Source organism: Cydia fagiglandana, chromosome 25 (genome assembly GCF_963556715.1).
Source record: "Cydia fagiglandana chromosome 25, ilCydFagi1.1, whole genome shotgun sequence".
In the NCBI taxonomy this organism is placed as follows: Eukaryota; Metazoa; Arthropoda; class Insecta; order Lepidoptera; family Tortricidae; genus Cydia; species Cydia fagiglandana.
In genome coordinates, this window is record NC_085956.1 from 10055432 (window position 1) to 10083418 (window position 27987).

The 27987-nt window shown below is 38.8% G+C and overlaps 1 protein-coding gene and 2 long non-coding RNA genes across 3 annotated transcripts in view; 1 reads left to right on the forward strand and 2 right to left on the reverse strand.

Annotated features, from left to right (window-relative positions):
• LOC134677036 (uncharacterized) overlaps positions 1–27987 on the reverse strand; it is a 148770-nt gene that overhangs the window by 79914 nt on the left and 40869 nt on the right. The window lies entirely within an intron of this gene.
• LOC134677203 (uncharacterized) lies at positions 22–27889 on the forward strand. The gene is made up of 2 exons (XR_010100009.1): positions 22–148; positions 27753–27889. It is a non-coding gene; the product is annotated as an uncharacterized LOC134677203 (long non-coding RNA).
• LOC134676953 (uncharacterized) lies at positions 11109–12425 on the reverse strand. Its single transcript, XR_010099973.1, has 2 exons — positions 12302–12425; positions 11109–11251 (listed from the first exon to the last, which is right to left on the reverse strand). It is a non-coding gene; the product is annotated as an uncharacterized LOC134676953 (long non-coding RNA).

Sequence of the window (27987 nt, forward strand, 5' to 3'; positions counted from 1 at the left end):
TAACTATGTTTATACGGACCAATCTTACTAGTTAAATTTGACCCACTTCTCGGTTTCCGATGAAACTGAAAATTTGCATACACATGCAAGTCGGGTGACTATGCAATATTATGGTACCATCGAGCTGATCTGATGATGGAGACAGGAGGTGGCCATAAGAACAATGTGTTTGTAGTTTTTAGAATTGTCTCGATGAGTATTAGTTGTCTGTGGCACAGAATAAATAATAGTACTAGGTAAAGAAGACTCACCCTCTAACAAAACGCGTCTGTCAAGGTCAGCACAGATATGGCCCCTAGGTGGCGTCAGCGCCACGCGCGGCTTATGGCTAGCCACCAAAATTGGTGTGGAACGGATGTACTTTTAGCTACCTGTAGCAAAGCGACGAAATCGCGGAGTGAGCCACGCCTGTCTGTGGAAAGAAAAGTACAGTCAGCGATAAAAGATTGTACTTATATGTACCAAAAATGAAATGTTTGGCGATACGACCTTCAAACCTTCAAGAGAAGAGCGTACTCCCATCTTAAATGCCGGCAACGCACTTGCAACCCTTCTGGTGTTGCGGGTGTCCATGGGCGGCGGTAATCGCTTACCACCAGGTAATCCGTCTGCTCGTTTGTCTCCTATTTCATAAAGAAACCGGGCAAGCGCGAGTCGGACTCGCGCACGAAGGGTTCCGTACCATAATGCAAAAAAAAAAACGAAAAAAAAGCAAGAAAAACGGTCACCCATCCAAGTACTGACCACTCCCGACGTTGCTTAACTTTGGTCAAAAATCACGTTTGTTGTATGGGAGCCCCATTTAAATCTTTATTTTATTCTGTTTTTAGTATTTGTTGTTATAGCGGCAACAGAAATACATCATCTGTAAAAATTTCACCTGTCTAGCTATCACGGTTCGTGAGATACAGCCTGGTGACAGACGGACGGACGGACGGACGGACAGCGAAGTCTTAGTAATAGGGTCCCGTTTTACCCTTTGGGTACGGAAAAGAAATTTATTTCAGTAGATATACTAGGTTCTGTTTGCGACTACCAACCAAGGCTAGCCCTTATAAACCTAGATGCCTAGGTATCCTAGATGCTTAGGTAGGTATCCTAGATGCCTAGGTATCCTAGGTGTCTGGCATGAGATTGTATTCCGTCTAATTATGCGATTTGCAGCAACACCGCTCCTACGCGCATCGGTCCGTATTCATAGTCAAGGATTCCTATTTTTTCATTTAAGACGAAACAGGAGCTGAGTTTTAAATATTTTAGGTAAATATACCCGTCTCGCTAAAGGAAGCGGCACCTAAGAGTAGTGCGATAAGGACAAGGCGAAAAATCCTGCGTAAAAATCTCAAAAATCGAGGTTTCGTACTCCTCTGTCTCCTCCTCCAAAACTTAACCAATCGTTACCAAATTTGGAAATCTAAATGATTATGAAATTATCTATGTCGGACCGTTTTGCTTTTATGGCTAATTGATATCAGTTTTGAATGCCACGCCTCTCATTGCGGCATAGTCAATTAGGCCATTTCGGCCATTTTTGAAGGGCTCTAGCGCCTTAAAAAACAAAAATATCAAAAAAAGCAAAACGGTCCGACACAGACATTGACAACTGATTGACAATATTAATCTGTGTTGAAAAAATCATTGCTCTAGCTTCAAAAACCACGGAGGAAAACGAGGAGTACGTTTGTATGGAGAAATGACCACTCCTGTTGGCTCTTAAGGGTCAAACAGATTACTGTGTTACGTCTTTCCTGTAGACATACACAAGAGTTAAGGGCTATAAAGGTTAATTTTCTTATTTAACCCTTATCCACGTGAAAAGGTCCACCTTTTATTTGGAGAACTATGATAAAATCATTACTTACATGCCCACAGACTGTTAACTATTGCCCACAGGAGAGAAAAATGTACAGTTCGCGCGAACACACTAGTTTTCTCTCCTGTGGGCAATAGTTAACAGCTTGCGGACATGTAAGTAATGATTTTATCATAGTTCTTTATATAAAAGGAGGACCTTTTCACGTAGATAAGGTTTAAATAAGAAAATTAACCTTTATAGCCCTTGTGTGTCTACAGGAAAGACGTAACGCAGTATTCGCAGTAATCTGTTTGACCCTTAACAGTTTTTATTAGGTTTCCGTACCCAAAAGGTAAAAACGTGATCCCTTGACTTAAGACTCCACTGTCCGTCTGTCTGCCACGGGGCTGTCTCTCATGATCTCATGAACCGTGATACTGATAGCTAATAGAATAGATTTTTTCTTGTGGGAAACATTATGTTTATTTAATTTTATTTATATATGGTGTATTTCTTTTGCCGCTATAACAGCAAAACAAATACTAAAAACAGTATAAAATAAATATTTAAAGGGGCCCACTGATTAACAGTCCGCCGGCCGGTATCGGCCTGTCAGGTGTTCGGAACTATCAAAATTTTGTTCTAACTGACAGGCCGATACCGTCCGGCGGACTGTTAATCAGTGGGCCCCTTTAAATATTGTGTTACTGACTGTTAATTAGGTTAGGTAGACCCCGACTATGTTAATTTGAGTTTGATTTTTTTTCTGAACAGCCGGACTATGAATAGGGCTGTACGTGTATTTTTATATTACCGCGGTAGTGGGGCTCTTTGACGGCCCCCCAGTTCGATAACGCACCGCGCAGGGTTGCCACATTCACATTTTATAAGTACATGCAAAAAATATTTTATGAAAATACCACTTTCTATATTCGTAGGTATAGGCGAAGAAAAAATAGGGAGCTAAAGGAGCTGGTTGCGATGCCTAATATAATTGGCGAGATCAAAGCAACACGACTCCGCTGGCTTGGTCACCTGGAGAGGATGGGGGAGGATCGTGCTGTGAGAAGAGCGTATGTGGGCACCCGGGCGGAAAACGTCCGTCTGGGCGTCCCAGATACCGCTGGAGTGACGAAGCCCAAAAAGACCTGTCCGCCCTCGGAATACCCAACTGGCGCGAAGTGGCGCAGAATAGGGCAGAGTGGCGCTCTCTTGTGTCAGAGGCCACGATCCTCTTTGGGTCACTGAACCAGTGATGTATGTATGTTTCTATAGGTAGATAGGTTATCAAATTGATTATAGGGGGGAGGGGGTCAGCCTATTCTTATTTTTTCTTAAATACATAGGGGGGACGGGGTCAAAAACTGGCAAAATCGTCTTGCACGTAATAAATAAATGGCACATAATAAATAAATCAGCACATAATAAATTGTCATAAACTTAGCGAGAGAAATATCTGTTTTTTTCCGATATCATAAAGTTTTTTTAAATAATACAATGATGGTGGCAAACAGGAATACGGCCCGCCCGATGGTAAGTGGTAACCGTAGCCCATGGATGCCTGTGACGTCAGCAATAGTGATTTTACAATTCGTCGCACCTGTCACGTTGGTGAAACAGGGGCCTGGTGAATTTCCAATATGACTTGGAAATCCTCCGGTAACCGTTTAAGAAGTGTAACACTCTTACGGTAGATGTCGCTAAGGGTCCCCTTGACCTATAATATGGTGGAAAGATTTGCTGACTATAAGTTCGTTTTTTTTAGCATTAGAAAGAACTTCGCAGAAGTAACCTTGTGGTTCCAAATCCGGTACTTTTAGCGGTAATAATTTGAAGTAAATTATATGTATTGACCGTGCTACATTAGATAATTCAATAATTATTAACAATAAAAGAGCCTGATAAAAACTGTACGCTTACTTCTGTGGAGTTCTTTCTAATGCTAAAAAAAACGAACTATACGGATGAGGTCTTGGTGGCTCAGATGGCAGGGCGCTGGAGTATCGATCCAGAGTCCAGAGGCCGTCAGTTAAAATCTCACCCAAGACAGTAATTTTTCCACTTTTAAATTTATTCTAAGCTTAAATCAGCATGTTTCTAAAGTGGTGGAATGAGCTTTTATGACGTCAAAAAGTCGGCAATAAAGTTTTTATTGACTTTTATTTTTTAAACACCATGTGGATTACCAAATGAAAGGGCTTTGTGAGTAGATTACAAATATATAACATAGACTAACATTTTTACTACTTGGTCTAACAAATTAGAAGAAACAGTCAAATAATTTCACAATACAGAGTTGATTTTGAACTACTATACTTACTCTGTATCATTAGGTATATAAATCTTCTCCCTCGCGTTATCCCGGCATTTTGCAACGGCTCATGAGAGCCTGGGGTCCGCTTGACAACTAATCCCATGATTTGACGTAGGCACTAGTTATTACGAAAGCGACTGCCATCTGACCTTCCACCCAGAGGGGAAACTAGGCCTGGTTGGCATTAGTCCGGTTTCCTCACGATGTTTTCCTTCACCGAAAAGCGACTGGCAAATAATCATCTAATAATGATACCCTAACAAGCGAAAGATTCCAAATTTGACCCACGAGCGTTGCAAGGGTTTCAAAGCACGAGGGTTAAACAAAATTTGGCCCCGAGTGAAACACAAAATTTTTCACCACACCAACCCGAACCAAATATTAAATGTAACATATCAAACAAAATCAAATCCAAATGAATGTTATTAAATATTTATCATCCAAAATCATAATTTAATAGTCAATTCTACCAGCAAACATACGAAAACAACTCAAAATTTGCATTTAATTACTTTGCCTCACATGTTAATAAAATGCAGCTTTGCTATCAGTTTTTGAAGTGCAAAGTAAGACTTTCCGAGCTGTCCCCGTAGCCAACGTGCCAATCGCTTACGCTTCGTAGCGATCGAAACGCAACTGTCACTGTCGCACTAATATGGAAGAGTGATAGAGAGACGATTCGACGACAAAGCGATTCGATGGCGAAGCGATAGCGATTGCCACCTTGGCTAGGCCGCCTGGTGTGGTGAAAATATTATTTCTAATCATCTCTGCCAACCCTAATGCTAGATCCCCACTAGAGTACAATAGCGCAGTGGGGTTGTAATTAAAAAAAAGCGAGCCAGAGCTGGGGCGTGAAAATTCACGCGTCCGTCATATATATGTATACATGTGTATGGTAGATGTTGGAACTAACTAGGGAAGCTAGTTGGGGGGTTTACTTGACTGCGGAGTGAAATTGAGGGTTATGGTTTTTAGGAATAAAGTGTGCGTGCACGTGCACTATTTATGACCATACCTCGCAATCGAGCTAGCAAAACCGTAGCAGTTGCACATTAAGGTTGACGCATATATACGTTTTTACTAAGTCAAATACAAAAACTATGTTTTAAATTAATTATTTAAGATCTGTTTGCGTGTGATTACGCTAAATAAGGTATTTACATCCTTGTGCTATACACACATCATTACGTTATAAGTAGGTAGAATTTATTTTGTATTTCAAATTAAGAGTAAACAAATTGAGATCAAGTAAACAAAAATGTAAAGAAGTAATTTAATAATTTACTTTCCTGCAACACAAATTTAACTTTAAAATTTAAAAAATAGTGACTATGTTATCATGAGTCATGATGATGATTCATGACATATGAACGCTAACCTTTACATTCAACTGTCATTTGCTACGGTTTTGCTAGCTCGATTGCGAGGTATGTTTATGACTCTCCGCTTCCTCGCGTTATCCCGGCATTTTGGGAGCCTGGGGTCCGCTTGACAACTAATCCCATGATTTGACGTAGGAACTAGTTTTTACGAAAGCGACTGCCATCTGACCTTCCAACCCAGAGAGAAAACTAGGCCTTATTGGGATTAGTCCGGTTTCCTCACGATGTTTGCCTTCACCGAAAAGCAACTGGTAAATATGAAATGATATTTCGAACATAAGTTCCGAAAAAGTCATAGGTACGAGCCGGGGTTTGAATTAGCGACCTCCGGATTGAAAGTCGCACGCTCTTACCGCTGGGCTACCAGCGCTTCTATTATGCAGTATTTATGACTCTCCTAGCAAGTATAGGTACTTACTATGTTCTGTTTGCGACTTCGTCTACGTTGAATAATGATGATGATGAATAAGTATCCCGTGTACTTTCCCGGACCTGAAACTATCTCCACTTTCTCCACACCAAATTTTAACGAAAACCGGATTATCACTACATAATTACGAGTATAAAACAAAAGTTCCCCGTCGCGTCTGTCTGTATGATCGCCATAAACTCAAAAACTACTGAACGGATTTTCATACGATTTTCACCTATTAATAGAGTGATTTTTGAGGAAGGTTTTGGTGTATAATTTGTCAAGGTTTTGGGTAACCCCTGCGAAGCGGGTTGCTAATGTACAATAAGTCCTATTAAGTTTTCTCTCTAGGTTAGAAGGTCAGAAATTAGTCGCTTTTTAGGGTTCCGTACCCAAAGGGTAAAGCGGGACCCTATTACTAAGACTTCGCTGTCCGTCCGTCCGTCCGTCTGTCACCAGCAGGCTGTATCTCACGAACCGTGATAGCTAGACAGTTGAAATTTTCACAGATGATGTATTTCCGTTGCCGCTATAACAACAAATGAACAAATACTAAAAACAGAATAAAATAAAGATTTAAATGGGGCTCCCATACAACAAACGTGATTTTTGACCAAAGTTAAGCAACGTCGGGAGCGGTCAGTACTTGGATTGGTGACCGTTTTTTTTTTGCTTTCTTTTTGTTTTTTTTTTGCATTATGGTACGGAACCCTTCGTGCGCGAGTCCGACTCGCACTTGCCCGGTTTTTTTTAATCTATACATACTGTGCCAATTCTAAGGATTTTTGGGATATTAGTAAATAAAGTAAATATCAATATAAATCCCGGCCCCAATTTCACATCGGTGACAGGTGCGACGAATTATAAAATCACTGTTGCTGACGTCACAGGCATCCATGGGCTACGATTACCACTTACCATCGGGAGTGCCGTATTCCTGTTTGCCACCATCATTGTATTATTTAAAAAACTTTATTATATCGGAAAAAAACAGATATTTCTCCTGCGAAGTTTCTGACAATTGTCAAAGATTTAGAAGAATTGTAGGTAATTCTTGACAGGTAATGAGTTATATGTCGGAATTTCGTGACAATTGTAGTGTTTCTTGTGACAATTGTCATAAACTTAGCAAGAGAAATATCTGTTTTTTTTTCCGATATCATAAAGTTTTTTTTTAATAATACAATGATGGTGGCAAACAGGAATACGGCCCGCCCGATGGTAAGCGGTAACCGTAGCCCATGGATGCCTGTGCCGTCAGCAACAGTGATTTTACAATTCGTCGCACCTGTCACCGATGTGAAATTGGGGCCAGGAAAACGCCTACTTTACGTTCCTTATACGTTATCTACTTGCTATGTAGCTGCGTAGATATATATGCGGCAGTCACTGGACCATGAAAGGAACGCACACTCGCGGACTCTACGCACTTTTCAAGAACCGTCCATGTTTCCATTGTACCATTCGTCCGTACACCTACTAGGAATTTTTACAAGCTTTTATTTGAAGTGAAATGTGCACTTTTTGTGATGGAGAAAAAATGTTAAGCTCGCGAGAGCGTAAGACGTAACACGCTTCGAAAGACGGACACGTGACCTGATCAAAAAACTGTTACAATGTCATTGAGTTTTCACTTCTGCCGGCACTCTCGGAGTGCAACCCGTTGTTTATTTTTATCACGTCGGTGGCAAACAAGCGTACGGCCCACCTGATGTTAAGCAGTCACCGTAGCCTATGGACACCTGCAATACCAGAGATACATCCGCGTTGTCGACTCTTCAAAAACATGCATTTTGAAGGTTTCGTAGTCACCTAGAAACCCTTATTTATGATATAAGTAGGAGGCAAACAAGCAGACTAATCGCCTGATGGTAAGCAATTAACGTCGCCCATAGACATCTGCAACACCAGATGGGTAAGTTTGGGAAAATATTTGACGTCCTACGGGTAAAGGTACCTTATGGCGGTTGGCGCTTACGCTATTATTAACGCCGCTCTAATATTATTGCGGCACTATGTGACGTAAGCGGCAGCCGCCATAAGGTACCTTTTCCCGTGGAACGTCGCATATTAGGTTAGTCGATGTTTCTCTATTTTAACTAGAGTTTGAAAAGTGTCATCATCTTCCTCGCGTTATCCTGGCATTTTGGCACGGCTCATGGGAGCCTCAAGAATTGATGTAGGCACTAGTTTTACGAAAGTGACTGCCACCTGGCTTCCAACCAAGAGTAGAGTTTGAAAAGTGTACTGGGGCCAAATTCGACACGTACAACTGTCAGATTTCGCATCCACGTCAAATCAACAGTTGATTTTATTGCATACTGGGTGTTGATTCCATCAACGGTGGATAATATCATTTGGTACAACCAAAACCCCACTCTAAACTAAGGGTGGTTCGGTTTGGTTTGCTGGTCACCCTAACTGTGGATTGTTAATGTCAAATTTTGACATTGTGCGTATTCGTGAATTTATGATTTTTCCCACATCAAGGAGAGATCAACACGATACGTCAAACGTCGCTTGTCGAATAGGGGTCCTGAGGTATTGTTAATCCAGCGTATATCCAATACCTACGTAATTGATAATCCACCGAAGAGGGGAAGAGATGTGGATATTAATATAATATATAATAACTATAATACATATAATAATATAATACAACCAATACTTGAGACTTGGTTAGTTCCCATATGTCTCCTTATCTCCACTATAACTTCTACCTCAGTGGCAACGCAGCCTAAAAATACTTGTGACAATGAAAACGCATCTTCGTTAGCGATTCTCCCCTCACGCATAGCGACGCCGCCATTTTGCTTTCCTTCTACGGAAATATCTGAATTAAAACATTTATGTAAGTACATCCACGAGTTATATGCCCCAGGGTGTACACTCAGAATAAATATTCAGTGCAATCTAATATAATATGTGGCTTTCCATACAAGGGTTCCATTCCAAGGGTTCTTATATATGCTTCATGTTCATGTACATTGTACACTATTAAGGACCTTTCTATCAGAATTTCTGTTGGAATTACAGATCTTTGCAGTTTTTGGCAAAAATTTCATTTTTGGTACAAGCTTTTATCGCTGACTGTACTTAAAGATAAGATAAGATAAAAAAGATAAAAAATAGTTTATTCAAGTAGGCATATTACAATGCGCTTATGAACGTCAAATAAACCTTTACCGGCTCCAACCGTATACCTCTGCCCCGAGAAGATTTAAATCCCCCCTCAATTGGAGGAGGGTATCCCAATATGGGACCGGCAACAAACTCGGCGGGACACATCTTTTCAAAACATTATTACATCTTACTTTTCTTTCCACAGGCAACTAATGCTCATCGAGACAATTCTAAAAACCCCAAACACAATTATTTTTCGTCGTTTTATCACATAGTTCCTATGGCCACCTCTGGTCTCCATCATCAGATCAGCTCGATGACACCATAATATTGCATTGTCACCCGACTTACTTAAAATGTATGCAAAATTTTTGCTCAATCGGAAACCGGGAAGTGGAACAAATTTAACTTGCAAGATTTGATTACACACAGAAAACGGTCAGGTGAAACTAAATAAAAGCTTGTAAAAAGGACTTTATTGCACTGAAGCATTAGGTCCCTTCTGTGATGGAAAGTCACATACAGTGGAAACTGGATAAGTGGAACCTGGGTTAGTGGAAAACCTCTTTAAGTGGACCCAAGTTCTCGGTTCCAGTCCCTTGGCAACGAATTACCTCTATAAGTGGAATTTTGGGACCTCTATAAGCGGAATCCATTTTTTCGAATATTTCTTATTTTTACCTCTGTAACTGGAAGCAGCCGTCTCCGAAACCTCTATGAGTGGAATAGCTCGGCGTTATAAAATTTGTTCAAAATTTTACGTTACAAAAATGTGTTCGACAATATTCTCGATATTGAAAGAAATGTGGTAAAATGTGACTCCGGTCAACAAACCAAAATGACGGATTTTTTTCATTAAAGTACAATCGGTACATTGATTTATTTAACCATATTGGTTTCTCTTGCATAAGTAAATATTAGGAGTGATTTTGTTTAATTGATTTTGTTTTTGAAATTTTGAAAATTGTATATGAGTAGGTACTTACTGTGGATTATTTACAGTATTGCTTTTTAGAAGATGCGTGTTGGAAATAGGCCACAAACATAAGCGCCTGCTTATTTATTACACGCAACACGACGCAGCGCGCATGTAGTCAATCTTGACCTTTAGGAGTCTCTTGCCATACATACGCGGCTAGTAACGTTTCATGTTAATCTTCATTTAAGTTTTTATAATATATTCTTTTTGTTTTTCCCTTAAAAGTCGTATTATTTCATTAGGTTATGGGCCGCCCCATGCCTACGTAAAAAAACAATAGAAAGTCAAAGTGTTTTTAAAGTGAAATAGTTCAAGTAAAATTTAAAGTCATTCTAACCTAAAACGGTCGCCAAGTAGGATTCTTTTTCAGCATAATATCAAGCATAATACATTATAATGACGTCTAATAATGGATTATTGAGCATTGAAAAATTAACTGGAAGAGAAAATTACGCCACTTGGAGTTTTGCCGTAAAAGCATATTTGCAGTTAGAAGATTTATGGCAATGCATTGAACCAGAAACCGGCACGTCAGTCGACGCTAAAAAGGATGTTAAAGCTAAGTCAAAACTTATTTTGCTTATCGACCCCATAATATATGTGCACGTTAGAGAGGCAGAAACATCCAAGCAGGTGTGGGACAACTTAACGTCAGCTTTTGAGGACTCGGGCTTGACTCGAAAAGTAGGCTTGCTAAAAGATTTAATAAATACTACGCTAGAAACAAGCGCAAGTATAGAAGATTACATAAATAAAATAATGTCATCCGCACATCGTTTAAGAAACATTAAGTTTAAAGTAGACGATGAATGGCTGGGAACGTTAATGCTAGCGGGATTGCCAGACGTATATAAGCCCATGATTATGGCTATTGAGAGTTCCGGAGTAAAAATCAGTGCCGATTCCATTAAAACAAAATTGTTACAGGAAGTAAAAACTGTGGATACAACTGCATTTTACTCAAACTCCAGAAGGCAAGAGAATAAAAAGACTGACAACAAAGGGCAAGGGCAAAGTAAATCAAAAGGACCCAGATGTTTTTTTTGCAACAAACACGGGCATTTAAGCAAAAACTGTTGGCATAAGAAAAATAAATTAGATAGTAAAGATAATGCTTTTATTGCAACTTTTTCAGCCACCAGTGCCACCACACATAATGACTCGCTGAACTGGTACGTGGATTCGGGTGCGTCGAGGCACATGACGTTACACAGAGAATGGCTCAAGGACGAAAGGGCACCATCTGTAACAAGCATCAGAATCGCTGACAATAACATACTCAAAGTACAGAGTTGCGGTGATGTAACAATCAAAGTACCTGACACACAAGGAAACATAAGTGAAATACAGGTAAGAAATGTCCTTTATGTACCTGATATAGGCACTAATCTAATATCTGTCAGTAAGACAATAAAAAGTGGCTGTAAAATAGAATTTGATGAGTTTGGCTGCCAAATAATCAATAAACAAACTGGTTTGAGAGTAGCAGATGCCATAGAAATTAATGATATGTATAAGCTTAATACAATAAAAGAAAAAGTTCATGCTATGCCCGCCGCAGTTGCTAATGATGACAATTTTGTTTGGCACCAAAGAATGGGTCACTTAAACTTCAAAGATATGGAAAAAGTTCCAAATTGTACTACCGGTGTAAAATTGTCTCCGTGTAATGAAAATATAACATGCATAAGTTGTATTCAAGGAAAGCAGACTAGACAGCCATTTCCAGGTGAAGGCTCCCGGGCAACTGAGTTGCTAGAAGTCATCCACTCCGACGTATGTGGACCGATGCAAACTGCATCACTTGGAGGTGCCAGGTTTTTTGTCACTTTCATAGACGATTTTTCACGTAAAGTATGTGTTTTTACCATGAAGAGTAAAGCTGAAGTTTTTGATAAATTTGTTGAATACAAAGCAAGAGTTGAAAATGAACTTAATAAAACAATTAAAACTCTAAGGACAGATAATGGCAAAGAATACGTAAATAAAAATTTTGACAATTATCTCAAGAAATTTGGCATATTGCACCAAACTACAAATCCATATACACCGGAACAAAATGGATTAAGCGAGAGAATGAATAGAACTCTTATTGAAAGATCTAAATGTATGGTACTAAATGCTCAATTACAGAACAACTTCTGGGGCGAGGCAGTGGTCACGGCAGCGCACATTATAAATCGTTCGCCGACGAGAGCCCTTTCCTACGTCACTCCAGAAGAGGTTTGGACAGGCAAGAAACCAGACTTAAGCTACATGAAGATCTTTGGGTGCAAAGCGATGGTACACATACCTAAAGAACGCCGCCAAAAGCTGGATCCAAAATCCCGTGAGTTGATTTTTGTCGGTTATAGTGACTCCGCAAAGGGCTACCGTTTTATAGATCCTAAAAATAAGCAAACTATAACAAGTAGAGATGTCGTATTTCTCGAGGCCACTGTAAAAAGAAATATAGTTAATAATGAATCTGCTCCTGAAAAAGAAAAAGTAATTAACAAAGAAAAGAAAAATAGTAGACATGAAGGAAATGTACATGATGATACATCTGCACCTGAAAAAGAAAAAAAGATTAGTAGTCAAAGAAATAATGCTACACAGGAAATAAGTAACAAAAAAATGTCTCACAAAAAGGAAGAATTAAACTTACCAAAGTCTAAAACGGTTTACTTACCTTTACCTGAAGAGAGAGAAGAGGATAATGATGATATTGATGATAATAACAGCGTTGGAACCGATGAACTGAATAGTACATTTGTAAATATTGATTCCTCATCGTCACCAGTATCAGTTTATTCAGATCCTAATGATGAGTCATATATTCCTGAAGAGAGTATTGAAATTCCACAATTAGATAGGAATCTTCGGCCACGACGTCGAGAAGAAATATATGAAGCTGATCCTCCGAAAGTTGATGCATTGTTTATGTGCATGAACGGTGAATCTGCAATGAGCATTTTAGATAAGGATCCACAAAGTCTTTCTGAAGCTCTACAGAGTAATAAGGCAGAAGATTGGATACATGCTATGAAAGAAGAGCATAAATCACTGCTTGATAATAATACTTGGACATTAGTTGATTTGCCTAAAAATAAAAAAGCAATTCCCTGCAAGTGGGTTTATAAAACCAAAACAGATGAGAAGGGCAATGTATCAAGACTGAAGGCACGACTTGTTGTAAAAGGCTATCAACAGAAAAAGGGCATAGATTATCATGAAATTTATGCACCAGTGGTACGCTACACTTCTATAAGATATGTAATTGGTTTGGCTGTTAAGTATAATTTAAAAATCCATCAAATGGATGCAGTTACCGCATTTTTGCAAGGCGATATTGAAGAAAATATTTACATGTCTCAGCCACCCTACTTTGAAGAAGTCGACAAAGTCTGCTTACTTAACAAATCCATTTATGGTCTGAAACAGGCCAGCAGACAATGGAACAAAAAGCTCAATGCAGCTTTATTAGAAATAGGAATGTCACGATCCAGAGTAGATCCTTGCATATATTACCGTATAGTCAATGAAAAAGATATATTATTTCTGACAGTTTATGTGGACGATTTACTGTGTTTTTTCAATAACGAAGAATCTGTCAAAATGATAAAAGAGAAACTGAGTACAAAGTTTCATATGAAGGATTTGGGTGAAGCTAAATGTTGTATTGGTTTTAGAATTACTCATGATAAATCATTGAATGAAATTTCTCTGGATCAGACTATGTATATAGAAAAGGTACTTACTCGTTTCAATATGAGTGACTGCAAACCAGTGTACACGCCGTGTGAAGCTAACCTGCAACTGAAAAAGGCTGAAAATGATGACGAGGTCTTAAAAGATATCCCGTACCAAGAGTTGATAGGGTGTCTCTTATACTTATCTCAAGGCACCAGACCTGATATAGCCTACGTTGTAAATCAATTAAGCCGATTTAACAATAAACCTACAGCACAGCACTGGATGGCAGCAAAAAGAGTTTTAAGATATCTACGAGGTACACAAGATTTAAAACTCACCTTCAAGAAAAATGATGCCAATATAGTAGGCTACTGCGACGCAGATTGGGCGTCAGATACTGAGGATAGGAGATCCTGTTCTGGATATGTCTTCACATTTCAGGGTGCCGCCATTAGTTGGTGCTCTAAAAGGCAGCCCACAATAGCTCTATCGAGCACTGAGGCGGAGTATATGTCACTAGCTACTGCAACACAAGAAGCCATCTGGCTCAAACAATTGGAGGAAGATTTTTGGCCCACCATGTCAGGTATACCAATTGTCATGTTTTGCGATAATCAAAGTGCTATTAGCATTTCAGGTGATGACATTTACCACGCCAGAAGCAAGCACATCGACATACGCTACCATTTTGTGAGGGAGCGTATAACCAACAAACAAATCTCCGTTCGCTACAAAAGCACTCAAGATATGTTGGCCGATGTTCTCACCAAGGGGCTGCACCGGCCGAAGCATCAGACATTTTCAATGGCAATGGGTTTGTGCCCAGAGGAGGGTGTTGGAAATAGGCCACAAACATAAGCGCCTGCTTATTTATTACACGCAACACGACGCAGCGCGCATGTAGTCAATCTTGACCTTTAGGAGTCTCTTGCCATACATACGCGGCTAGTAACGTTTCATGTTAATCTTCATTTAAGTTTTTATAATATATTCTTTTTGTTTTTCCCTTAAAAGTCGTATTATTTCATTAATGCGAATAAGTTTAAGCAAAATTGACCAGCCGCCGATGTTATCTACCGAGTGCTGTACAGCATATACCGCAGCATATAGCTCTAACGACTCCTCTCTGGACGGCCAATTAAGGCAAGCCAGAGCTGAGAGTCCTGCGGGTCCCCTTGGGGTCCACTCCGACCGACGAAGACACGCCGGAGACGGAGACCCTGACCGACTCTCGGGAGCACTCGGGTCCGTGGGGTCGTTACTCCCCAACAGCTCGCCACAAGCTGCCCTGCGGGCTTATTATTATTATTATTTAGTGTTCCGTACAAAAACTTTGTTTACGGAACACTTATTTTAAAGTCAGGATTACATACCTATGTTTTGTTAATACATACATATCTACATACATATTTAATAAAAGATGGTTATTTAAGTCTTGATCTTTTAGTTGATCATGCTATACGTGACCTCTATAAGCGACATTACTAGCATCCACAACCTCTGTTAGCGAGAGCCTCTGTAACTGAAAAAAACGTTTTATTTGAACCTGGTTAAGTGGAAAACTGGATAAATGGAAAAACCTGGATAAGCGGAACTAAACAGCCGGTCCCTTGCGATTCCACTTATCCAGTTTCCACTGTATTAAGGGCCTTAAATGGTGTAAAACACGAGTGTTATAACACTGAATAGAAAAAAACCGGGCAAGCGCGAGTCGGAGTCGCGCACAAAGGGTTCCGTATCATAATGCAAAAAAAAAAACAAAAAAAAAGGAAAAACAAAAACGGTCATCCATCCAAGTACTGACCACTCCCGACGTTGCTTAACTTTGGTCTAAAATCACGTTTGTTGTACGGGAGCCCCATTTAAATCTTTATTTTATTTTGTTTTTACTATTTGTTGTTATAGCGGCAACAGAAATACATCATCTGTGAAAATTTCAACTGTCTAGCTATCACGGTTCGTGAGATACAGCCTGGTGACAGACGGACGGACGGACGGACGGACGGACGGACAGGGAAGTCTTAGTAATAGGGTCCCGTTTTACCCTTTGGGTACGGAACCCTAAAAATTACGTACTGTAGTCTGTATCTTCAGGTATTTAAATAAAAGTAAACAAAATCTGCCCTCAAATGGCTCCTTAAGCCAGTTGAGGGTACATGAAAACATTACATGATCAAATAACCTTTAGCCGTGGAACGTCACATATCGTTACTATTTCATATCTAGTGAATCTCTAATTCATTAGATATGAAATAGTAACGATATGTGACGTTCGCCCGAATCTCGCCGTTGGCCTCCAGTAATAGGGTCCCGTTTTACCCTTTGGGTACGGAACCCTAAAAACGAAATTAAATGATGATACTAAAAATGAAGGTAATTCATACATAAAATGACCTTAAAAATATCTACGTAGAAGAACTTTTCTGATACCAGTTTCTCTCACAAAAAATAAAGCATGTTTCCCTTTACCCCACTTGACCTTACAAAAAGGTCCGTTATGTTTATTACAAACTTTAAAAAAATGTTATTTCTACTCAAAATCATGATTAATGAGCTCTTTCGATGCTTTTCTTCTAACTTTTGTACAGTCGCCATCAGATATATCGGAGCGGCCAAGGTGTTCACAATATCTGAACAAGCGCTCTAACGCCTTGACAATAGAGGCGTGCTCAGATTTTTGTGAGCACCTTGGCCGCTCATATATATATCATGGCGACTGTACTTAATCAGGACCGGGAGCGCACCCATTTTAAACTGCGCAAAAAGTACCACCCGCAAAAGCAACAAAATTGTTGACAAAAAACTTGTTAAGCCCAAAACTTTAAAATATAATAACTGCCACGTCAGTACCAGCAACGCCCTCCCCCCCAGTCCACTCCCCTCCCCCCTCAACTCACGCGGCGATCCGAAATCGCTTTCCATACAAAATCGGACAGCGCATCAATTTCGCTACAGAGGTTTGAATGGTGTTAATACAGATGATTTTGGGACAGCGGAGTTGGTGGTAAAAAACGCTATAGATATACCACGTGTCCCAAAATTCAACGATAATCTGGCACCAGAAGATGGACCTGCCCATGACTACTCGAGGAAAAATAATAAAAAAATATATCTCAATTTATGATAGAATACAGCGGGGAAATACGTCCAGCCGTCTGGGCACCTTGCCCGTTGACGGCGACCTGGGGCAAAAATTTTATCTATAGTTTTGTAAGTTTTATTAGGTATGATTGTTTATTTCTTTCTTTGTTTTTATAGAATTACAAGAAAAAATAAAAATAGACAGCCCTACAATTCCTTCCAATTCCCTATGTATACAATTAAAAAAAAAAAACAATCTTTTTAAGGGCCTAAAAAAAGACTATTGGAAACGGGTGACCCTAGGGCTGGCTCATTCCTAGGCCAAAGAATAGGCATAGCTATTCAGCGTGGGAATGTAGCCAGCCTTATGGGCACCCTTCCGCAGGGGACAGATCTGGGGGACTTAAGGTAGGTGGGTAAGTTTTATTTATCTATTTTATTAGTTTTTGTTTTAATTTATTTAGTTTATACTTAATTTTAATAATAGTTTGTATAAGTTTTGTTATTGAATAAACTACAGTTCATTTTTTTTATTATGTTTCCTTGAGTAGTCATGAGCAGGTCTATCTTCTGGTGCCAGCTTATCGTTGAATTTTGGGACACGTTGTGATGATGATGATGGTGATGCTCTCCTGACCGATTTCGGCCCCAGCGACTGTGTGCTCTGGACTAGGCAATTTTTAGCTCGTGTTATCGTGTTGAAAATGAACTTAATAAAACAATTAAAACTCTAAGGACAGATAATGGCAAAGAATACGTAAATAAAAATTTTGACAATTATCTCAAGAAATTTGGCATATTGCACCAAACTACAAATCCATATACACCGGAACAAAATGGATTAAGCGAGAGAATGAATAGAACTCTTATTGAAAGATCTAAATGTATGGTACTAAATGCTCAATTACAGAACAACTTCTGGGGCGAGGCAGTGGTCACGGCAGCGCACATTATAAATCGTTCGCCGACGAGAGCCCTTTCCTACGTCACTCCAGAAGAGGTTTGGACAGGCAAGAAACCAGACTTAAGCTACATGAAGATCTTTGGGTGCAAAGCGATGGTACACATACCTAAAGAACGCCGCCAAAAGCTGGATCCAAAATCCCGTGAGTTGATTTTTGTCGGTTATAGTGACTCCGCAAAGGGCTACCGTTTTATAGATCCTAAAAATAAGCAAACTATAACAAGTAGAGATGTCGTATTTCTCGAGGCCACTGTAAAAAGAAATATAGTTAATAATGAATCTGCTCCTGAAAAAGAAAAAGTAATTAACAAAGAAAAGAAAAATAGTAGACATGAAGGAAATGTACATGATGATACATCTGCACCTGAAAAAGAAAAAAAGATTAGTAGTCAAAGAAATAATGCTACACAGGAAATAAGTAACAAAAAAATGTCTCACAAAAAGGAAGAATTAAACTTACCAAAGTCTAAAACGGTTTACTTACCTTTACCTGAAGAGAGAGAAGAGGATAATGATGATATTGATGATAATAACAGCGTTGGAACCGATGAACTGAATAGTACATTTGTAAATATTGATTCCTCATCGTCACCAGTATCAGTTTATTCAGATCCTAATGATGAGTCATATATTCCTGAAGAGAGTATTGAAATTCCACAATTAGATAGGAATCTTCGGCCACGACGTCGAGAAGAAATATATGAAGCTGATCCTCCGAAAGTTGATGCATTGTTTATGTGCATGAACGGTGAATCTGCAATGAGCATTTTAGATAAGGATCCACAAAGTCTTTCTGAAGCTCTACAGAGTAATAAGGCAGAAGATTGGATACATGCTATGAAAGAAGAGCATAAATCACTGCTTGATAATAATACTTGGACATTAGTTGATTTGCCTAAAAATAAAAAAGCAATTCCCTGCAAGTGGGTTTATAAAACCAAAACAGATGAGAAGGGCAATGTATCAAGACTGAAGGCACGACTTGTTGTAAAAGGCTATCAACAGAAAAAGGGCATAGATTATCATGAAATTTATGCACCAGTGGTACGCTACACTTCTATAAGATATGTAATTGGTTTGGCTGTTAAGTATAATTTAAAAATCCATCAAATGGATGCAGTTACCGCATTTTTGCAAGGCGATATTGAAGAAAATATTTACATGTCTCAGCCACCCTACTTTGAAGAAGTCGACAAAGTCTGCTTACTTAACAAATCCATTTATGGTCTGAAACAGGCCAGCAGACAATGGAACAAAAAGCTCAATGCAGCTTTATTAGAAATAGGAATGTCACGATCCAGAGTAGATCCTTGCATATATTACCGTATAGTCAATGAAAAAGATATATTATTTCTGACAGTTTATGTGGACGATTTACTGTGTTTTTTCAATAACGAAGAATCTGTCAAAATGATAAAAGAGAAACTGAGTACAAAGTTTCATATGAAGGATTTGGGTGAAGCTAAATGTTGTATTGGTTTTAGAATTACTCATGATAAATCATTGAATGAAATTTCTCTGGATCAGACTATGTATATAGAAAAGGTACTTACTCGTTTCAATATGAGTGACTGCAAACCAGTGTACACGCCGTGTGAAGCTAACCTGCAACTGAAAAAGGCTGAAAATGATGACGAGGTCTTAAAAGATATCCCGTACCAAGAGTTGATAGGGTGTCTCTTATACTTATCTCAAGGCACCAGACCTGATATAGCCTACGTTGTAAATCAATTAAGCCGATTTAACAATAAACCTACAGCACAGCACTGGATGGCAGCAAAAAGAGTTTTAAGATATCTACGAGGTACACAAGATTTAAAACTCACCTTCAAGAAAAATGATGCCAATATAGTAGGCTACTGCGACGCAGATTGGGCGTCAGATACTGAGGATAGGAGATCCTGTTCTGGATATGTCTTCACATTTCAGGGTGCCGCCATTAGTTGGTGCTCTAAAAGGCAGCCCACAATAGCTCTATCGAGCACTGAGGCGGAGTATATGTCACTAGCTACTGCAACACAAGAAGCCATCTGGCTCAAACAATTGGAGGAAGATTTTTGGCCCACCATGTCAGGTATACCAATTGTCATGTTTTGCGATAATCAAAGTGCTATTAGCATTTCAGGTGATGACATTTACCACGCCAGAAGCAAGCACATCGACATACGCTACCATTTTGTGAGGGAGCGTATAACCAACAAACAAATCTCCGTTCGCTACAAAAGCACTCAAGATATGTTGGCCGATGTTCTCACCAAGGGGCTGCACCGGCCGAAGCATCAGACATTTTCAATGGCAATGGGTTTGTGCCCAGAGGAGGGTGTTGGAAATAGGCCACAAACATAAGCGCCTGCTTATTTATTACACGCAACACGACGCAGCGCGCATGTAGTCAATCTTGACCTTTAGGAGTCTCTTGCCATACATACGCGGCTAGTAACGTTTCATGTTAATCTTCATTTAAGTTTTTATAATATATTCTTTTTGTTTTTCCCTTAAAAGTCGTATTATTTCATTAATGCGAATAAGTTTAAGCAAAATTGACCAGCCGCCGATGTTATCTACCGAGTGCTGTACAGCATATACCGCAGCATATAGCTCTAACGACTCCTCTCTGGACGGCCAATTAAGGCAAGCCAGAGCTGAGAGTCCTGCGGGTCCCCTTGGGGTCCACTCCGACCGACGAAGACACGCCGGAGACGGAGACCCTGACCGACTCTCGGGAGCACTCGGGTCCGTGGGGTCGTTACTCCCCAACAGCTCGCCACAAGCTGCCCTGCGGGCTTATTATTATTATTATTTAGTGTTCCGTACAAAAACTTTGTTTACGGAACACTTATTTTAAAGTCAGGATTACATACCTATGTTTTGTTAATACATACATATCTACATACATATTTAATAAAAGATGGTTATTTAAGTCTTGATCTTTTAGTTGATCATGCTATACGTGACCTCTATAAGCGACATTACTAGCATCCACAACCTCTGTTAGCGAGAGCCTCTGTAACTGAAAAAAACGTTTTATTTGAACCTGGTTAAGTGGAAAACTGGATAAATGGAAAAACCTGGATAAGCGGAACTAAACAGCCGGTCCCTTGCGATTCCACTTATCCAGTTTCCACTGTATTAAGGGCCTTAAATGGTGTAAAACACGAGTGTTATAACACTGAATAGAAAAAAACCGGGCAAGCGCGAGTCGGAGTCGCGCACAAAGGGTTCCGTATCATAATGCAAAAAAAAAAACAAAAAAAAAGGAAAAACAAAAACGGTCATCCATCCAAGTACTGACCACTCCCGACGTTGCTTAACTTTGGTCTAAAATCACGTTTGTTGTACGGGAGCCCCATTTAAATCTTTATTTTATTTTGTTTTTACTATTTGTTGTTATAGCGGCAACAGAAATACATCATCTGTGAAAATTTCAACTGTCTAGCTATCACGGTTCGTGAGATACAGCCTGGTGACAGACGGACGGACGGACGGACGGACGGACGGACAGGGAAGTCTTAGTAATAGGGTCCCGTTTTACCCTTTGGGTACGGAACCCTAAAAATTACGTACTGTAGTCTGTATCTTCAGGTATTTAAATAAAAGTAAACAAAATCTGCCCTCAAATGGCTCCTTAAGCCAGTTGAGGGTACATGAAAACATTACATGATCAAATAACCTTTAGCCGTGGAACGTCACATATCGTTACTATTTCATATCTAGTGAATCTCTAATTCATTAGATATGAAATAGTAACGATATGTGACGTTCGCCCGAATCTCGCCGTTGGCCTCCAGTAATAGGGTCCCGTTTTACCCTTTGGGTACGGAACCCTAAAAACGAAATTAAATGATGATACTAAAAATGAAGGTAATTCATACATAAAATGACCTTAAAAATATCTACGTAGAAGAACTTTTCTGATACCAGTTTCTCTCACAAAAAATAAAGCATGTTTCCCTTTACCCCACTTGACCTTACAAAAAGGTCCGTTATGTTTATTACAAACTTTAAAAAATAGTACATTTCGATGCTAGTGCGGAAGGTATGTCATTACTTCACGAGTACCGAGATATCTTGCCACGAGCCGCAGGCGAGTGGCAAGACTCGGGACGAGTGAAGAATGACATTTCCGCACGTGTATCGAACGACGTTTTTTAATACAGTTGCGAAAAAATAAGAAAAACATTGTTAATCGTACACTAAACAAAAGTGGTAACAGTGACAGCTCGGTTAGACGTCGTCTTTAAGTATATTATATCTATGGGCGTTTGACAGCTATTCCGTTCCATTCAGTCAACTTATTAAGAACGGAATTTTCAATATTGAATATTAAAAATTAAACGTGTTATAATGATGAAGAGGTAAGTAATTAAATATGAAATATGTAATATTTTTCGTATTCTTACATTAACGGTAGGTTTTTATGCTGATTACGACGTTTAAAGGAAACTAATATTAACACTCATCAATAAGTAGTCGTGAATTGGAACAAGTATAAATTTAAAAAAATTGGAAAAGTAAAAAGCACTAGTTCGAGATAACCAACTTTCCGCACGCTAAACAGCTACGTAAAGTAGCACTTTTTGAGCAACTGTATTAAAAATGTTATTTCTACTCAAAATCATGATAAATGAGCTCTTTCGATGCTTTTCTTCTAACTTTTGTACAGTCGCCATCAGATATATCGGAGCGGCCAAGGTGTTCACAATATCTGAACAAGCGCTCTAACGCCTTGACAATAGAGGCGTGCTCAGATTTTTGTGAGCACCTTGGCCGCTCATATATATATCATGGCGACTGTACTTAATCAGGACCGGGAGCGCACCCATTTTAAACTGCGCAAAAAGTACCACCCGCAAAAGCAACAAAATTGTTGACAAAAAACTTGTTAAGCCCAAAACTTTAAAATATAATAACTGCCACGTCAGTACCAGCAACGCCCTCCCCCCCAGTCCACTCCCCTCCCCCCTCAACTCACGCGGCGATCCGAAATCGCTTTCCATACAAAATCGGACAGCGCATCAATTTCGCTACAGAGGTTTGAATGGTGTTAATACAGATGATTTTGGGACAGCGGAGTTGGTGGTAAAAAACGCTATAGATATACCACGTGTCCCAAAATTCAACGATAATCTGGCACCAGAAGATGGACCTGCCCATGACTACTCGAGGAAAAATAATAAAAAAATATATCTCAATTTATGATAGAATACAGCGGGGAAATACGTCCAGCCGTCTGGGCACCTTGCCCGTTGACGGCGACCTGGGGCAAAAATTTTATCTATAGTTTTGTAAGTTTTATTATGATTGTTTATTTCCTTCTTTGTTTTTATAAAATTACAAGAAAAAATAAAAATCGTCTATAGTTTTGTAAGTTTTATTAGGTATGATTGTTTATTTCTTTCTTTGTTTTTATAGAATTACAAGAAAAAATAAAAATAGACAGCCCTACAATTCCTTCCAATTCCCTATGTATACAATTAAAAAAAAAAAACAATCTTTTTAAGGGCCTAAAAAAAGACTATTGGAAACGGGTGACCCTAGGGCTGGCTCATTCCTAGGCCAAAGAATAGGCATAGCTATTCAGCGTGGGAATGTAGCCAGCCTTATGGGCACCCTTCCGCAGGGGACAGATCTGGGGGACTTAAGGTAGGTGGGTAAGTTTTATTTATCTATTTTATTAGTTTTTGTTTTAATTTATTTAGTTTATACTTAATTTTAATAATAGTTTGTATAAGTTTTGTTATTGAATAAACTACAGTTCATTTTTTTTATTATGTTTCCTTGAGTAGTCATGAGCAGGTCTATCTTCTGGTGCCAGCTTATCGTTGAATTTTGGGACACGTTGTGATGATGATGATGGTGATGCTCTCCTGACCGATTTCGGCCCCAGCGACTGTGTGCTCTGGACTAGGCAATTTTTAGCTCGTGTTATTAGAGTGTAGCTGATCCACTCTCTGATGCGCTCTTAGGTTGTATAGAGGGAAGAATAGAAAAAGATTTTGGAAAAGAGTCCGTGACTGAAAAGAAACCTTTTCCCCCCACCGCCCCCGAGGAGAATAAAATGGGTAACTAAATGCATGCCTCTCCCCCTCCCCCTGGCCATGGGCCATATGAACTGCCTGCCCTCCCCTAGCCCATCAACTAGGTAACCCCTTGTTTACCAGGTCTTCTGGGGGGCCTCCAATATAAATCTATTAGATGATATTTGGACAATATGTTAGGTGCTCTTCGGCACCACGCTGTCAGGTTACATTAAAATCACGAACACAATTAAAATAACACTAAATAGGCATATTAAAATAGTTAAATTAAGTAAATTAAAATACATATTAGTCAAATTAAATTAAAGTAAATTAAAATATCAGTCATATCATAAAGCAAATTCTATGTACAACCTGTTTATTATGTTGGTTTTTGTTTATTTCATTTAATTTTAATAAAAGCAAACGAAATAAAACAACTAAAACAAAATAAGTAGGTAAGTACTTAGGTATATATGACACCGACTTTTTTTCTGATTTTGCAAAATTAAAGTTTTTTTTTACAAATGCCAAAGCTGTACTAAGTTACAACAAATTGAGGTGGTGACTTGCATTTCCAAACATTATGTTTGCCCATTCAATCGGGGGGTCCTATTTAGAGGGTTGTCCGATTCAAGCCGTGGACCTTATCTCAAAGGAGCAAGGGTCAGTTTTCAATGACACCGGTTTGTAATTTTAAATGAAATGATGTATAAGGTGTATGTACTTATTTTAAGAGCAAATCCAGACTTCTTGGTTTTCTTGTGTATATTTTCAGGCTGAAGATTAATTATAGTTATGTAGGTAGTCAGACCAAGCGCTGAAGCGCTGGTGGCCTAGCGGTAAGAGCGTGCGACTTTCAATCCGGAGGTCGCGGGTTCAAACCCCGGCTCGTACCAATGAGTTTTTCGGAACTTATGTACGAAATATCATTTGATATTTACTAGTCGCTTTCCGGTGAAGGAAAACATCGGGAGGAAACCGGGCTAATCCCAATAAGGCCTAGTTTCCTTCTGGGTTGGAAGGTCAGATGACAGTCGCTTTCGTAAAAACTAGTGCCTACGTCAAATCATGGGATTAGTTGTCAAGCGGACCCCAGGCTCCCATGAGCCGCGGCAAAATGCCGGGATAACGCCAGGAAGAAGAAGAAGTTAGAGTCAGACCAAGAAAAGTCTGCCACGGATTTGATATCCCACGCAGTGCAACTGTTATTTTAAACGTCAAACTTCTATGAAATTGTGACGTATGAAATAATACTTGCACTGCGTGGGCTATCAAATCCCCTACAGACTTTTTTTGGTCCGACTCTATATACTAAGTAAGGTCAATGTGGCCCATTCCGTCATAGGGATTTCGTCCACGAGCGTATAATTATTTCTTATTATTTACTAGCTGTTGCCCGCGACTTCGTCCGCGTGGAATCTTATCTTCAACATTTTACATCTTTAGTATCTATAATTTTCATATCCAAGCAATGTTGAAATTAAGTATTTTTCTTTTTTAGCAAGTTGTATGAAGTTTTAAGTCAAGTGGATTTTGATGTTGGTTGCAGAAATTACTTTTCTTGTATTCTCATAATAGGTACCTATGCCCTTATACAAAGATTCAAGTTCCGCATTCCGCACTCACAAAATATCTGATCTCCATACAAACTTTCAACCCCTTTCTCACCACCTTGGGGGATGATTTTCAAAAATGCTTGAATTGGTTTTCATGTTTTTTAATTTAAGTATTATCTTTTTTTCCAAAAAGTTAAAGTTCCTAGCTTAAAATTAAATTTACACCCCAAGACAAATTTTCATCCCCTTTTTAGCCTCCTTAGGGATTGAATTTCCAAAAACGTTGCAATTACTTTTTTTTGTAATCGGCTATTATGTCTTTCTAAGAAGTTTCAAAGCATTTGTAATGGATTCAAACTTTGAACCCCATTTTAACCCTGTTAGGGGATGAATTTTACAAATCGCTGAAATCACTTTTATTGTCTTCTAATAATATACCCAAATACAAAGATTCAAATCCCGCGCTCGAAAAAATGTATGATATCCATACAAACTTTCAACCCCGTTTTCGCCACCATAGGGATGAATTTTCAAAAACGCTGAAATTAGTTTTCTTGTATTTTAATATAATACCTTTTTACAAAGTTTCAAGTTCCTAGCTTCAAATAAAATTTGCACCTGAAGACGAACTTTCGTCCCCTTTTTAACCCCCTTAGGGGTTGAATTTCCAAGAACGTTGCAATTACTTTTTTTTGTAATCGGCTATTATGCCTTTCTAAGAATTTTCAAAGCATTTGTAATGGATTTAAACTTAGAAACCCATTTTAACCCTGTTAGGGGATGAATTTTACAAAACGCTGAAATTACTTTTATTGTCTTCTAATAGTATCCCGAAATACAAAGATTCAAGTCCCGCGCTCGAAAAAATGTTTGATATCCATACAAACTTTCAACCCCTTTTTCACCACCTTATGGGATGAATTTTCAAAAACGCTGAAATGAGTTTTCTTGTATTTTAATTTAAAACGTTTTTACAAAGTTTCAAGTTCCTTGCTTAAAATAAAATTTGCACCGGCAGACGAACTTCCATCCCCTTTTTAACCCCCTTAGGGGTTGAAATTCCAAAAACGTTGCAATCACTTTTTTTTTGTAATCGGCTATTATGCCTTTCTAAGAAGTTTCAAAACCATTTGTAATGGATTCAAACTTTCAACCCCTTTTTAACCTTGTTAGGGGATGAATTTTACAAAACGCTGAAATTACTTTTCCTGTCTTCTAATAATATCCCTAAATACAAAGATTCAAGTCCCACACTCGAAAAAATGTTTGATATCCATACAAACTTTCAACCCCTTTTTCACCACCTTAGGGGTTGAATTTTCAAAAACGCTGCAATTAGTTTTCTTGTATTTTAATAATATATCTTTTAACGAAGTTTCAAATTCGTAGCTCAAAAGAAAACTTTAACCCCATACAAACTTTCATCCCCGTTTTAACCCTGTTAGGGGATGAATTTTACAAAACGCTGAGTTTACTTTTATTGTCTTCTAATAATATCCCCAAATACAAAGATTCAAGTCCCGCGCTCGAAATTTTTTTTGATATCCATACAAACTTTCAACCCCCTTTTCACCACCTTGGGGGATGAATTTTCTAAAACGCTGAAATTAGTTTTCTTGTATTTGAATTTGATACTTTTTTACAAAGTTTCAAGTTCCTAACTTAAAATAAAATTTGCACCCGAAGACGAACTTTCATCCCCTTTTTAACCCCCTTAGGGGTTGAATTTCCAAAAACGTTGCAACCACTTTTTTTGTAATCGGCTATTATGCCTTTCTACGAAGTTTCAAAGCATTTGTAATGGATTAAAATTTTCAACCCCTTTTGAACCCTGTTAGGGGATGAATTTTACAAAACGCTGAAATTACTTTTCCTGTCTTTTAATAATATCCCTAAATACAAAGATTCAAGTCCACCGCTTGAATTTTTTTTTGATATCCGTACAAACTTTCAACCCCTTTTTCACCACCTTATGGGATGAATTTTCAAAAACGCTGAAATTAGTTTTCTTGTATTTTAATAATATATCTTTTTACGAAGTTTCAAATTCCTAGCTTAAAAGAAAACTTTAACCCCATACAAACTTTCATCCCCTTTTTAACCCCCTTAGAGGTTGAATTTCTCAAAATCGCTTCTTATCTCTTGTACACTTTATAAATGCAATCTGGTGTGTAAATTTCAACTTTCTGGCTTTTGTAGTTTCGGCTCTGCGTTGATGAATCAGTCAGTCAGTCAGTCAGTCAGTCAGTCAGGACACTTGCATTTATATATATAGAAGATAGATTACAAGCTTTTATTTAGTTTCACCTGACCGTTGTCTGTCTGTGTGTAATCAAATTTTGCAAGTTAAATTTGATCCACTTCCCGGTTTCCGATTGTGTGTGTAAGTCACGACAATGCAATATTATGGTGTCAGTCATCGAGTTGATCTGATGACGGAGACCGGAGGTGGCCACAGGAACTCTGTGATAAAACAACGAAACCTAATTGTGTTTGGGATTTTTAGAATTGTCTCGAGGAGCATTAGTTGCCTGTGGAAAGAAAAGTACAGTCAGCGATAAAAGCTTGTACCAAAAATGAAATTTTTGCCAAAAACTTATTATTGCTGAAATTATCAATGTTGTTCGTGGTGCGAGAAAAAACGCTAGTGGACGGAATAGTCCCTATGACGGAATTAGCCTCA